Source organism: Cervus canadensis, chromosome 3 (genome assembly GCF_019320065.1).
Source record: "Cervus canadensis isolate Bull #8, Minnesota chromosome 3, ASM1932006v1, whole genome shotgun sequence".
NCBI lineage: Eukaryota > Metazoa > Chordata > Mammalia > Artiodactyla > Cervidae > Cervus > Cervus canadensis.
In genome coordinates, this window is record NC_057388.1 from 93,329,118 (window position 1) to 93,342,237 (window position 13,120).

The window sequence follows — 13,120 nt, forward strand, 5'->3', positions numbered from 1 at the left end:
GCCTCAAAGGGCTTCTGGCACAGAAGGGCAAGATGGACCCCCAGTCAGGGACCGAGGTGGACACTCTAACTTTATGAAGGGATTCTGTTTAGCCAACCCTAGACGGGGGCTTTTCAAAGTTCCAGAAAACAGCAGGGAGTATTAATAGTGCCTAGGAAATACACAGATGTCTGAGATGCCAGAGGTACAAGAGTGGGTGACATTTCTGGAGTTTTGTTTAGAGGACACATAGATTTCTAGAGCTCAGGGTTGGAGCAAAGACGTTCTTGATCTCACAGAAAGAGCAAATTCTGAGACCCCTTTAGGGAATGCAATTCACAGTAAAGAAAAGCCTTCTAGGAAAAGCAGGTCTCTCAGAACTAGAGAAGTAAGAGGAAGAAAGAAGAATGATCCCTTCAGAAACCCCAAAACAACTGTTCTGATAAGGTGAGAGCACTGGGGAACTCTGAGTCAGGATGGGTACTGCCCCTCAGGATCCTGAGACCTACCTGTCCTCTGAGTAACACCTTTCCAGTGGATGACTTCCTCTGGCACATTTCTGCCCATTGATGCCCCAGCCTAAATTCTAAATCCTCCAATAAAATGACACCAGCCATTTTACCATCCTCTCCAAACATCTGGCCTTCCTTTGCTCTTCCTCTTGATCATGAAATTCCCTTTAAAAACTCCATTGGTTGCCACGGATTTTTAAAAATTGTTTATGTTTTGCTATTTTCTGCTCACTCAAGGCTTTAGCATTCCCAATGCTTTCTCTATTAGTTTGGGTCCATTCAGAAGTTAAACTGCTACTAGTTATTTGAACAGAGAGAATTTAACATGTTTTTAAAGCCTGCTAATGAGATATAGAGCTGTTAGCAAAGTAAATAAAAGGATAAATGTGTGCATGCTAAGTCACTTCAGTCATGTCTGACTCTTTGCAAACCTGTATACCGTAGCCCACCAGGTTCCTCTGTCCATGTAATTCTCCAGGCAAGAATACTGGAGTGGGTTGCCATTTCCTACTCCAATGGGTCTTCCCAACCCAGAGATCGAACCCAAGTCTGTTGAGTCTCCTGCATTGGCAGATGGATTCTTCCCCACTGTGCCACCTGGGAAGCCCAGTACTGCTATATATACATAATTTATATTCAATGATTAATTCCAGCTCTTACTCCTGTACTAGTTTTATCTGTCAGAAATGTGTAATTAATGTTCTCCTTCTGAGCAGACGGCCCCTAACAATCCCAAAGCAAGCTGTTTCTTCTCTAACTCATCCTCACTATACGGTGTTTCCATTAAATGTAACCCATTTCCATAGGTTATTCATGTGAATTGCTCCTTGACATATAATACCACCCAGGCTTCTTATTAGAGGCCCATCATTTAGGACTAGGACTTGCTCTCCCCTCACCGTATTTCAGTATGGAATCTCTTCCTACCATGTCTCAAAAATCACATTGTGGTATAATTTCAAGCTCACTTTGCTTACACTACACACTCGGTAGGTTAGAGAGACCATATGATGTAGTGTGAATCCTGGGCCACATTGTGTGTGTGTGCACTCAGTTGCTCAGTCATGTCTGACCCTTTGTGACCCCATGGACTGTAGCCTGCCAGGCTCCTTTGGGTCCAGGGAATTTTCCAGGCAAGAATACTGGAGCAGATTGCCACTTCCTTCTCCAGGGGATCTTCCTGACCCAGGGATTGAACCTGTGTCTCCTGTGGCTCCTGCACTGGGAGGCAGATTCTTTATCACTATGCCACCTGGGAAGACCCCTGAGAAGCCCCCTGGACCAGACTGCCCATATCTAAATCCTTGCCTTCCCTTTTACCTGCTGTGCATGTCCTTGTGCGCACAGCTTCTTAAATGTCTATAAGCTTAGTTTCTATAAGCTTCATTTCTCTATCTGTAAAATGTAAGCAATAGTGGTACCTACTTTAAAGGATTGTTCTTAAGTTTAAGTGATATGCAGGGAGTAAATAATCAATGACAGTTATTATTAGTATAAGGATATTAAGTCTATCAGTTATTTCCTTCTCCTCACCAATATTTTATGGGTACAAAATACTAAGTCCCTCCCGATACTCTTATTCTTCTTCTCATCTTACACTTATCCTCTACAGGTACCACTTTCATAGGTTTATCAAGGTGACTGTCTCCCTCTCCTTCTTTAGTTTTTCAACCAAGTCAGTTAGACTCTGGTTATACATACTTCCCTGGCCATGCATCCATCACTCCTCCCAGTATCTAAGACCAGAGTTATGTCTTTTAAATCTCATTTCTCATCATCTCTTTATTGGGACGTTCAACTCCCACATCTTCCTTTCTCTTCCAAGCCTTTGCTGTCAATAGAGAAATTATGTCTATCATCTATGCTATATTGGCTTTTGATTCCTAGGCCCAGGCCTCTTAGTTTCTTTTCAGTTAATGTCGTTCTTGCAGCATTTTAAACTTGAGATGTGCTGGGAGGAGATTTCCAGGAGCAAGTTAACAGGAATCTTCAAGTGGCAGAGGAATCATGAGAGCAGACATGAAAGCTTAAGGTAATAACTTTCAAGAGCTTGGTGATCTGTCTTGGGTATTTGACTTGGACAGAATGCTTATTTCATATAGGTTAAGCAGGGCATCTCAAGACTGTCAGAAAAATGAATCTGTCTTTGTTATGCCAAAGAAATCTGTTATCTAGTCAAAACAACTAGTCAAATAATTTCCACATTAATTTTTCATTTTATGCTTGCATTTGTACATCCAGCCCAAAACTCTCCAAGGAATAAATTATTATTTCAGTATGTGAAGGTTTAGTTTCTCTTCCTGGCTACTCCAAACCATCCACATTATAAAAGTTAAACTATCTATCGTGCTTCATAAATGTACTTCCATGAGCCAGAGAAGAGGCATCAGGAGTGGGGAATTTCTTATGTGTCCATGCATGTACAGAGTTCAAGCTCTAGGAATAAATGTGTCAAGAATGTGTAACTGCTGCCGAGTAATTATGCAACTTACATTTCTGCCAATAAAATTTGAGCCTGAGTTATGTAAGATTGAATTATAAATCCAACCTTTGCACCAGTTATCACTGAGATGTGGAACATTATAAAGGGTAGAGGGGAAGAAAAATGAATGACAAGTAATAGTCTTCAGGTGAATCTGGGAGTGCACAATAAATGTTAGTGCTGGTTGCTTTAGCTTGTACAGATGCCACTATCATTTTTTAATTCCTGCAACATGTCTTCTTTGTGACTTTTTAATAGCACAGTTGTCTCAAGGGTACAAGCACAGAATGGGAGTGTAAATGTTTTAAAATGTCAATAGAAAACACATATATTCTCCTGTTCAACAATGCAAACATTAAAAGTAACTAAAACTGACTTCCATGCCTAATCCCAGTTGGCTCCCAGAGGTATCCCTCATAAACTGAGGTATAATCCTTCCAGTGCATTCACATACAAAGACATACATATAATTATGTAATATAGATATTATATTATAAAATCGATTAATGTGTGTGTGAGAGTATGTTTTATATATCTGGTATCATACCATACGTGTCATTATGAAACTTACTTCTTTCACATAACAGTATATAATGAAGATCTTTGATTTCACTACATACAGATCTATCTCATTCTACTTAACTGCTAAACTCTATCTGCATACAAATAAGATGTTTCTAGTTTATGTGATTACAAACAATTCTGCCATAAATAGCTTATATATGTGAGAGTAGAGCTTTCTTTGAATGGAGAAATAAAATTGTTAGATCCTAGGCATATGCATTTTTAATTTAAATGTGTATCATCACATTCATACCAGGAATGCAAGAGGATACCATTTCGCTATACCCTAGCCAACAATGATATTTTACATCTTGTCGATCTGAAATGGTATTTCTTAATTGATGTGAAATGTTTTCTCGTTATTGATGTTGTGAAAATATGCTTCATTGTTGTTCCAATTTGCACTTCTTTGACTGTGAGTGAGATTTGACATATTTGTATATGTTTATTGTTACTTGTATTTCCTCCTCTTTGAATTCACTTTTCATATCCTTTGCACAGTATTCTTGGATGGTTTATTGATCTTTTCTTCTTATTGACATAGGAGTGCTGTGAGTATCTTGGATTTTGATCAAGGCAACTTTAGGGACACCATTCACATTGTGGTCCACAGGAAAGTCTCCCCCTGGTGGTGTACAGTGTACAATTTACACAGTCATACAGCCGTTCTTCACCTTTTGTTTGTAATAAATTATGGAAGCATTTTATCCTTAATCTGTCTCCTGTCTTTTAACATTGCTTGTGTTATTTTTTTCATAGTAGAATAGTCATACCTAATCAGTCTTTTCCTTCGTGTTGTTTGCCTTCTCTGTCTTGTTTAAAATGGTCTTTCCTACCAAAGGTAATGAGACATTTTCCTGTATTTCCTGATTGTTTTCATAGTTTTTTTTTTAATGCTTGTATCTTTAATGTTTCTGAAAATTATTAAATTTTATAAATGATGTGAAATAGGAATCTAAACATTATTTTTCCTATTAATCATAACCAATAGTCCCAACAAATTATTGGATAGTTATCCTATCCCCTTATCTAAAATACTACCTTTATTATATACTCTTTTTTCCTATACTCCTGAGTGCATTTGGGGGTTCTACACTACGGTCTTATGAGTAAAATAATATTTGGAGAAAGTACTCATTTAGCTACATTAGGGTTATCACTATCTACTAATAACTGAGAGGTTGAGATTAAAATAAGAATCCATTTAATATTGGCTTTAATACATAGTATACAACTTGATGTTAAACTTTGTGTTGCAAATTATGTGAAATTCTCACTTCTGAGAGGAGGCTCAGTCTATCTTATTAATTTGTCTGTCATATTTATAGAGTCCCTACATTGAAAACCCTGTCTAGTTGCTCTTATAAACATATAGTTAGAACTGGTGGATCTTACATAATGCTTCTATACAAGATTCTGGTGCCCAGTTAAGCAGCCAAACTTTTTTTTCCTGAATACTATGCTTGACTTGAAAATGCTTAACTTGATTTAACCATGTACATAGTAAATTAATAAAAATTAATAACTATATCTTTTCGCTTTAAATGTATAGATCACTTGCAACAAAAGTGTAAAGCATTTGAGCTTTTCCATAGGGCCATGAGGACCTCAAGTGTAAGATACATCTGGTAACCCAGTTTGACAAATAGTCAGCACTAAATACACATTTGCAGGGTGAAAGAAGCCAATAGCAGGCTTAACTTTAACGAAAAACTTTTTTTGTTTTTTAATGGGAGTATAGTTGCTTTACAATGTTGTAGAAGCTTAACTTTAAAAAAAGCATTATTATTATTATTTCTTTTTTCTAGACACTTTACTGATTTGCTTCATTCAGAGTTGCTGTTTTGCTCTTATTGCTTTACAATGTATGATATTAGAAAAGTTCAGTAGCTCAGTTGTGTCCAACTCTGCAACCCCATGGATCGCAGCACACCAGGCTTCCCTGTACTTCACCATCTCCTGGAGCTTGCTCAAACTGACGTCCATCAAGTCAGTGATGCCAGCCAATCATCTTGTCCTCTGTCATCCTCTTCTCCTGCCTTCAATCTTTCCCAGCATCAGGGTCTTTTCTAATGAGTCAGCTCTTTGCATCAGAGGCCAAGTGTTGGACTTGGCATTAATCTGTCTTTCTTAGCCAGAAAACTTCAAATCAACTTATCCTTTTCTTTGAGAGCTGTTTAAATCCAAGACTTAGTTATTTGGTTATTGGTTAAAAGAAAAAACAACCTGAAGTATAAATCTCGTTGTCCATATTTGCTTTCCATGTAGACCAATTGAATGAAAACTAACTTTCCTCTCCCTTCTCCCCAGATATGCTGGTATTTTTGAGTGATGCTAGCTTATTCTGACTGTTATTTGCAACTCTGTTCTTCTTTCTTAAAGCAAGTGTGAGATAATGCAAAGTCAAAGTCAAATCCTGGATTTACAGATTCTTAGAACTGGAAATGCCTTGAGATATTCTAGTCTAACCATCTCATTTTAGAACTGGGATGATTGCCCTGTTGACACACTTGATTTTATATATATATATATATATATATATATATAATAAGTTTAGTTATAGATATTTAAAATTTATATGAACTAATCATTTGGGATAAGAGTCTAAATATATTTACAAACACATGAAGTTAGCTCTTCTTTCTTTAAAATATCCATAGCACCTACTGAATATACATGAATGTGCAATTATAAGAATGTGAGGATGAAGTTACTGATTATCACCCATTAGCCTGATAGGAATGGTTAAAATGTGAAACAATTTCCAGCAACATGTGGAATTCTGGCTGGCTGCTTTTTTATTTCAAAGTCTGTTTTATTTTCTGAAACAGTTTCTTATCACATTTATTTATTATTTCTCAAAGGGGTGCTGGGAAATATTCTGCCTTTATTGCTATTCTCATGTTCACACGTGAGAAAATCAAGTTCACACAGAGCTTAGCATTCTCTTCCTGGAAATATGTACTTAAAATAACCCACAAAACACTCAGCTATCTGTCACTCAGCTCAGCACCCTTTTCTAGTCCTTTCTCTTCCAGCCTGAGGGCTTTCACACAGATGAAGCTGATATTACATGGAAATTCCCCAAATCAAGGCTTGTTTAAAAATCCCCAAGAGACAATGGACTAGGCATATCCCCATGTGGCTGAAGATACATGCACACAAAATGATACCAATAAACTTGGGAAGAAGACATGTAATATCAAAAATGCACAATTAATAGAAGAGAATGGTTGTCTTCAGTGCAGAGAGGTGAAATAAGAGGATGTTGTGAAAACAACATTAAGTTTTATTTTTGCTTCTCCCCACCCGTATTCCTCATCCCAACCCAGTTTTCCAAAAGTATCTTATTCCAATATTTAAGAAAAAGTTTAGTGTTTTTATCTGCACACGGTGGAATTTCACCAATTTCTTCGGAATGACAAGTATCAGAAAAAGTTCTGCGGCTGCTAAGATCACTGTTCCATAATCTATCAAGAGTCAAGATCTCACAGGAAGAAAATTTACAGTAGATTAACTTAAAGTTAAAAAAAAACAAAAACAACTGACAGTCAGGAGACCACTTGGATTTTAATCTCAGTTCTGTGCTGATGATGGTAACCACTCATAGCTAAGTACTTTTTTAACAGTTTATAAAACATGTTCACATTTATTAATCTATTTGATCTTCATAGCAACTCTTCAGGGGAGCTGTTATGTAAATGAAAGAACTAAAGCTCAGACTGCTTAAATGACTTTTAAAAAATCATTTTAGAATATTTATTTTTACTTATTTATTTGGCTGCACCAGGTCTTAGTTGAGTTAAGGCATACAGAATCTTTGGTCTGTGTTGTGGCAGGCGGGAACTGTACTTGCAGCATGTGGGATCTAATTCCCTGACCAGTGATTGAACCCAGGACCCCTGGAAAGGGAGTGCAGAGTCTTAGCTACTGGACACCAAGGAAACCCCTTACATGACATTAAGATTGCTTAATTTGTGATCTATACTTTTTCTGTGTTCTGAGGGCAGGTTCCTAACCTTTCTTTGCTTCACATTAGTAAATATAACATTTGCCAACTGACTTTACAGAAATGTATAAGAGAAAAGTGATGATACTATGAATGAAATGGTTACTTGGGATAAAAGTGCTAAATAGGTTAATTAATATATAATAATAAATAATAAATTGAGTGTTATTTAAATTAAATAATGTATTAAATAAATTGAGTACTATAACATTGATACATTATGTATAAATAAATAGATTATGTGCAAATAAGTTTACACAATATATATGTATATATAGGTAGATATAGATAGTTACCATTATTTGTATGTTATTATTATTATATGGCTTATTATTACTTTTGAAATATTTGCAACCAAGTCTTTGCAGTTTATAAACTATCTTAAAGGGATGGTATTTAGCAGGGACCTAGGAACACTCAAATTAGATCCACACAATCAAGCAGCCTTCTCTCTGAGTTTCTCAAGAGAAATAATGTACAGAATCCAGTGTTGGGTGAAGTATCTTTTCATCTATTAGCTGGAGATCTGGCCCCAAATCCAGGATAACTGCCAAGGGAGATTGGTTGGATTAAATTGAATCTACAGTTGAATCTTGGATTTTATCCCTCCATTGAGGAAGAAGCCCATTAGCCAGAAAACTGAAGAGGAAGTATGTGAGGAGGGCGTGGAGAAGATGAATGGCCCACTGCTCTCCTGAGGACAGGCCCAGCTCTCCTTAATACTCTAATCTGGAAAAGCTACGGCATCTGACCCTAAGGAGCTCTACGCTGAGGCTTTAGCTCCTAACGCCTAGAAAACTAGCCCAATTGGAGTCCTTGAACTTGACCAGTCCCTAGCAACGGTTTTCTTCTATGGAAGGCAAGAGTGTTAAGAGTGCTGGCTTGAAAGTGTTGCTGAAAGTTCTCCTAGCTAACTGCTTCCAAAGTAAGAAGAATCCCCAAACTTGGGAATGATATTCAGTTCAGTTCCATTGCTCAGTCATGTCTGATACTTCACAACCCCATTTACCGCAGCACACCAGGCTTCCCTGTCCATCACCAACTCCTGGAGCTTTCCCAAACTCATGTCCATCAAATCAGTGATGCCATCCAACCATCTCATCCTCTGTCATCCCCTTCTCCTCCTGCCTTCAATCTTTCTCAGCCTCAGGGCCTTTTCCAATGAGTCAGTTCTTCGCATCAGGTGGTCAAAGTATTGGAACTTCAGCTTCAGCATCAGTCCTTCCAATGAATATTCAGGGTTGATTTCCTTTAGGATTGACTGGTTTGATCTCCTTGCAGTCCAAGGACTCTCAAGAGTCTTCTCCAACACCACAGTTCAAAAACATCAATTCTTTGGCGCTCAGCTTTCTTTATAGTCCAACTCTTACATCCATACATGACTACTGGAAAAACCATAACCTTGACTAGATGGACCTTTGTTGGCAAAGTAATGTCTCTGACTTTTAATATGCTCTCTAGGTTGGTCAAAACTTTCCTTCCAAGGAGCAAGCATCTTTTAATTTCATGGCTGCAAATCACCATCTGCAGTGATTTAGGAGCCCCCCAAAATGAAGTCTGCCACTGTTTCCACTGTTTCCCCATCTATTTGCCATGAAGTGATGGGACTGGATGCCATGATCTTAGTTTTCTGAATGTTGAGCTTTAAATCAAATTTTTCACTCTCCTCTTTCACCTTCATCAAGAGACTCTTTAGTTCTTCACTTTCTGCCATAAGGGTGGTGTCATCTACATATCTGAGGTTATTGATGTTTCTCCCAGCAATCTTGATTCCAGCTTGTGATTCATCCAGCCCAGCTTCTCTAAAATTCATTCATTCATTCCATAACATTTTGTGTTAGGTATTATACTATGTATTGGGATACAGAGATGAATATTTGCTTGTGACTGTGTGTGCATATAGAGAAAGAGATATGGACAGATTATGAATAATTGACTTAAATGAAAACTTCCCAGAAATTGTCCACTCAACAGAGAACAGATATAGAGGTAGTCCTTCTCTGGAGATAATTTCTTGTAATATAGATTCCTATAGATTATGTGGAGATACTCAGTTACAAATAATATATAAATTTGAGATATGTAAGTTGAAAGAATTCAATGTAGATGGTAGGATAGGCAAAGAGAAGTCTGGTGTTTTAGAGCTTTGGACAGAAGAAAATGCCAGTATTCCCCCAGTACTATTTTAGGAGAACTTCTCTCAGCAATGGAGTCCTATTCTTCTGACAGAAATGTTCCTTAAAGACTGGCATTTTAGTCAGTCACCTCTGAAGAAGTGAAATCATCCCTCCAAACTGGCCAACCTCTTGGGCTTTGGGTCAGAACTTTCCCTAATACCTCCCTCGGCATCCTAAGCTGCCTGTTGGAAAGGAGACTTGATTGAAATGGCCACCTAAATTTTCTGTCTCAGGATATATTTTAGCCTTTAGATAATAAGTCAGCACTCTAGTTTCTAAGGCAACACTAGTCATACCCACTTGTCTGTTATTTTTATCATGGCTCTTACTTCCCTGCCTTCCAGAAGAGCCATGAGAACCCAATATCCCCAAAAGTCCATACATGGATAGTTCTGTTTGAGGTATGTCTGGTATCCATGTGCATGTGGGAGTTCACCTCCCCCAGCCACCTGCGCCTCTTAATTAGGATTGCAACAGCAAGACTCCAGGGTTCCTGGCCTAGACCCAGTCACACTCACCAGTCCCCAAGCACTGACTTGAACTCTCAGTTTTGGTCCTAGGTTTACATACAGTTGAAATAAATAGTTTTTGTCAAGACTTTACTATTTTATTTGCTTGTATTTCCCAATTCTGGTCCCCCAAAGCAGTGTTGGAGGGACATAAGTAAGCATAATAGATGGCCCAAAATTTTAAGTATGATCCTGTTTCTATTTTTTTTTTCTATTAAAAATTTTTTTAACTTATTTTATTTATTTATTTTTGACTGCCCCGTGTGTTTGTTGCTGGGAGAGGGGCTACTCTCTAGCTGTGGTATGAGGGCTTCTCTTTGCGGGGACCTCTCTTGTTGTAGAGCACGGGCTCTAAGGCAGGCAGGTTTCAGTAGCTGTGTGCACGGCTACATTGTCATGAGGCGTGTGGGATCTTCCCAAACCGGGGACTGAAGCTGTGTCCCTTGCACTAACTGGTTCACCAGGGAGGTCCCTGGCCCCTGTTTTTACAAGTTGTGTGCCTTGTTTACCACTGCATCACTAGGACCTGATAGAGTTAACAATGCATAGCAGACAATCAAGAAATATTTTTTGATTATCAATTCAGTTCAGTTCAGTCGCTCAGTCATGTCTGACTCTGTGACCCCATGGACTGCAGCACTCCAGGCTTCCCTGTCCATCACCAACTCCCGAAGTTTACACAAACTCATGCCCATCGAGTCGGTGATGCCATCCAACCATCTCATACTCTCTCATCCCCTTCTCCTCCTGCCTTCAATCTTTCCCAGCATCAGGGGCTTTTCCAATGAGTCAGTTCTTCGCATCAGGTGGCCGAAGTATCGGAGTTTCAGCTTCAGCATCAGTCCTTTCAATGAATATTCAGGACTGACTTCCTTTAGAATGGACTGGTTGGATCTCCTTGCAGTCCAAGGAGATCCAAAAGTCTTCTCCAACATCACAATTCAAAAACATTAATTCTTTGGCCCTCAGCTTTCTTTATGGATTTCATTATCAATTAATTAACCATTAGTGAAATAACTGGTTAAGCCATCATTAATTAATTAATCTAGGATGTAAAAATCCAAATGAAATAATCAAGTCAGTAATGGATAAATAGAAAATGAGTCGGTTTGACATCAAGTTTGTGATTCATTTAAAGAGGACTGTTAACTGAGGGCTGAGATTTTAGTGATGGTTTTTAGGTGGATCTGGGGCTCCGGAAGCATGAAGGAGGAGGAGCCAGGTGACTGGAGTCCCTGAGGCAGAAGGTGCAGGATCAGAATGGGAAGGCGAGTGGTTTGTGTCAGAACAATCAGAGAAGCAAGAAAGAGGGTGATTATGAAAATCACTGTAACATGCCAAGTCAAGTTTTGACTTTATCATTTTGGTGGTAAGATGATATTGAAGATTTCTGAGCAAGGAAATTCATGATAAAACCTAAAGTTCAACACTAAATATGTATTTTTATTTTTCATATCAGAAGAGGTAATTGTTGAAAACGTGAGAACAAGTGAAAAAGATTTTTTAAATCCACTAACATAAAAATTACCTCTCCCTCCCTGGTTCCTCAATATGACCCTCACTGTACAGAATTTTTTTGATAATACCTGCCTACTTTACTGTGTTTCTGTGAGTACCTGTGTGTGCTAGCAAAAGGTAAGCCCCTTTTTGGGAAGGGGCCATACAGGGCCTTATATAGGACCAAGAAAAGTTTCAGAATGGGGAAAGTACTTCATAAATGTTTGTCCTATGCATAAATAAATGAGCATTTAGTTCACAAAGCAACTTCATAACCATTTTATCTCATTTAATTCTTACATCTGCCCTGTGAAACAGATATTATTTTTTTTTCCATTTATTTTTATTAGTTGGAGGCTAATTACTTTACAATATTGTAGTGGGTTTTGCCATACATTGACATGAATCAGCCATGGATTTACATGTGTTCCCCATCCCGATCCCCCCTCCCGCCTCCCTCTCCATCCCATCCCTCTGGATCTTCCCAGTGCACTAGCCCTGAGCACTTGTCTCATGCATCCAACCTGGGCTGGTGATCTTGAAACAGATATTATTATTCTCTGAGGGAGATCAGGCCTGAGCATAGGGGGATGTCAAAACTGTGGGAAAAGAAAGAACAAATGGGAAAATCAGAGAGGCCAGAGAGGTAAGACAACAGTCAGGACACCAGTGGCAGGAGCCACCAAAGACAGAGCCAAGAGAGCTGGGGGACTGCACAGGGGTCAGCTCTTCAGGGGTCACAGACAGGACTGCTCAGAAGCGGGGGAGGAGGGGACAGAAGGTAAAATGTCCAGGGCCAAGAAGAAGGGAGGTCATGGAAGAAGAAGTGGGGTGGGGGGAGACTGCATCATAAATGCATCGTTTGGAGAAATTTGACATTGAAAGAGAAGAGTGAAACTCAAAGAAACAAGACGCAAGGTGATCTTCCCCCAAGCCTCGGACATGTTTTGGACAGAGTACACTGACCAGTGCAGAAAGAGGCATGCAGGCGGGCACGTGAGGTGAGGTGCTGCTGGACAGCAGACAGCTCAGGTCTCACACGTGCTCTCTCGCAGATATCATGTGATCAACCCCAGCATAGCTTGATCAGTGGTTAGATGTATCTAAGTACATAGCTAGTTTGCTTGTTCCAGACAGCCATCCTTCCCCATGTATTACCAGACTCCACTATCTTTGAAAATATGTTTTCTCTTTCTTTGGATCTTAAAAATAGTCTGCCCCTCAAGAGAAATCACTGCCTCTTAGATGACATTCTGCCAGGCCAAAGCTACAAAACCTCACCCAAAATAGATCGAATATTTTAAATATTTTCTTATTTGCACCCCTCACAAGTATGCCTGCAATGCAAAGCCAATTATGAGACTGACTTTTTTTTTCCTGAAATGAGAGAA

General features: G+C 38.8%; 1 protein-coding gene across 2 annotated transcripts in view; it reads left to right on the top strand.

Moving 5' to 3' along the window:
• The window catches only part of CALD1 (caldesmon 1), a 227,603-nt gene that overhangs the window by 916 nt on the left and 213,567 nt on the right, over positions 1-13,120 (top strand). The window lies entirely within an intron of this gene.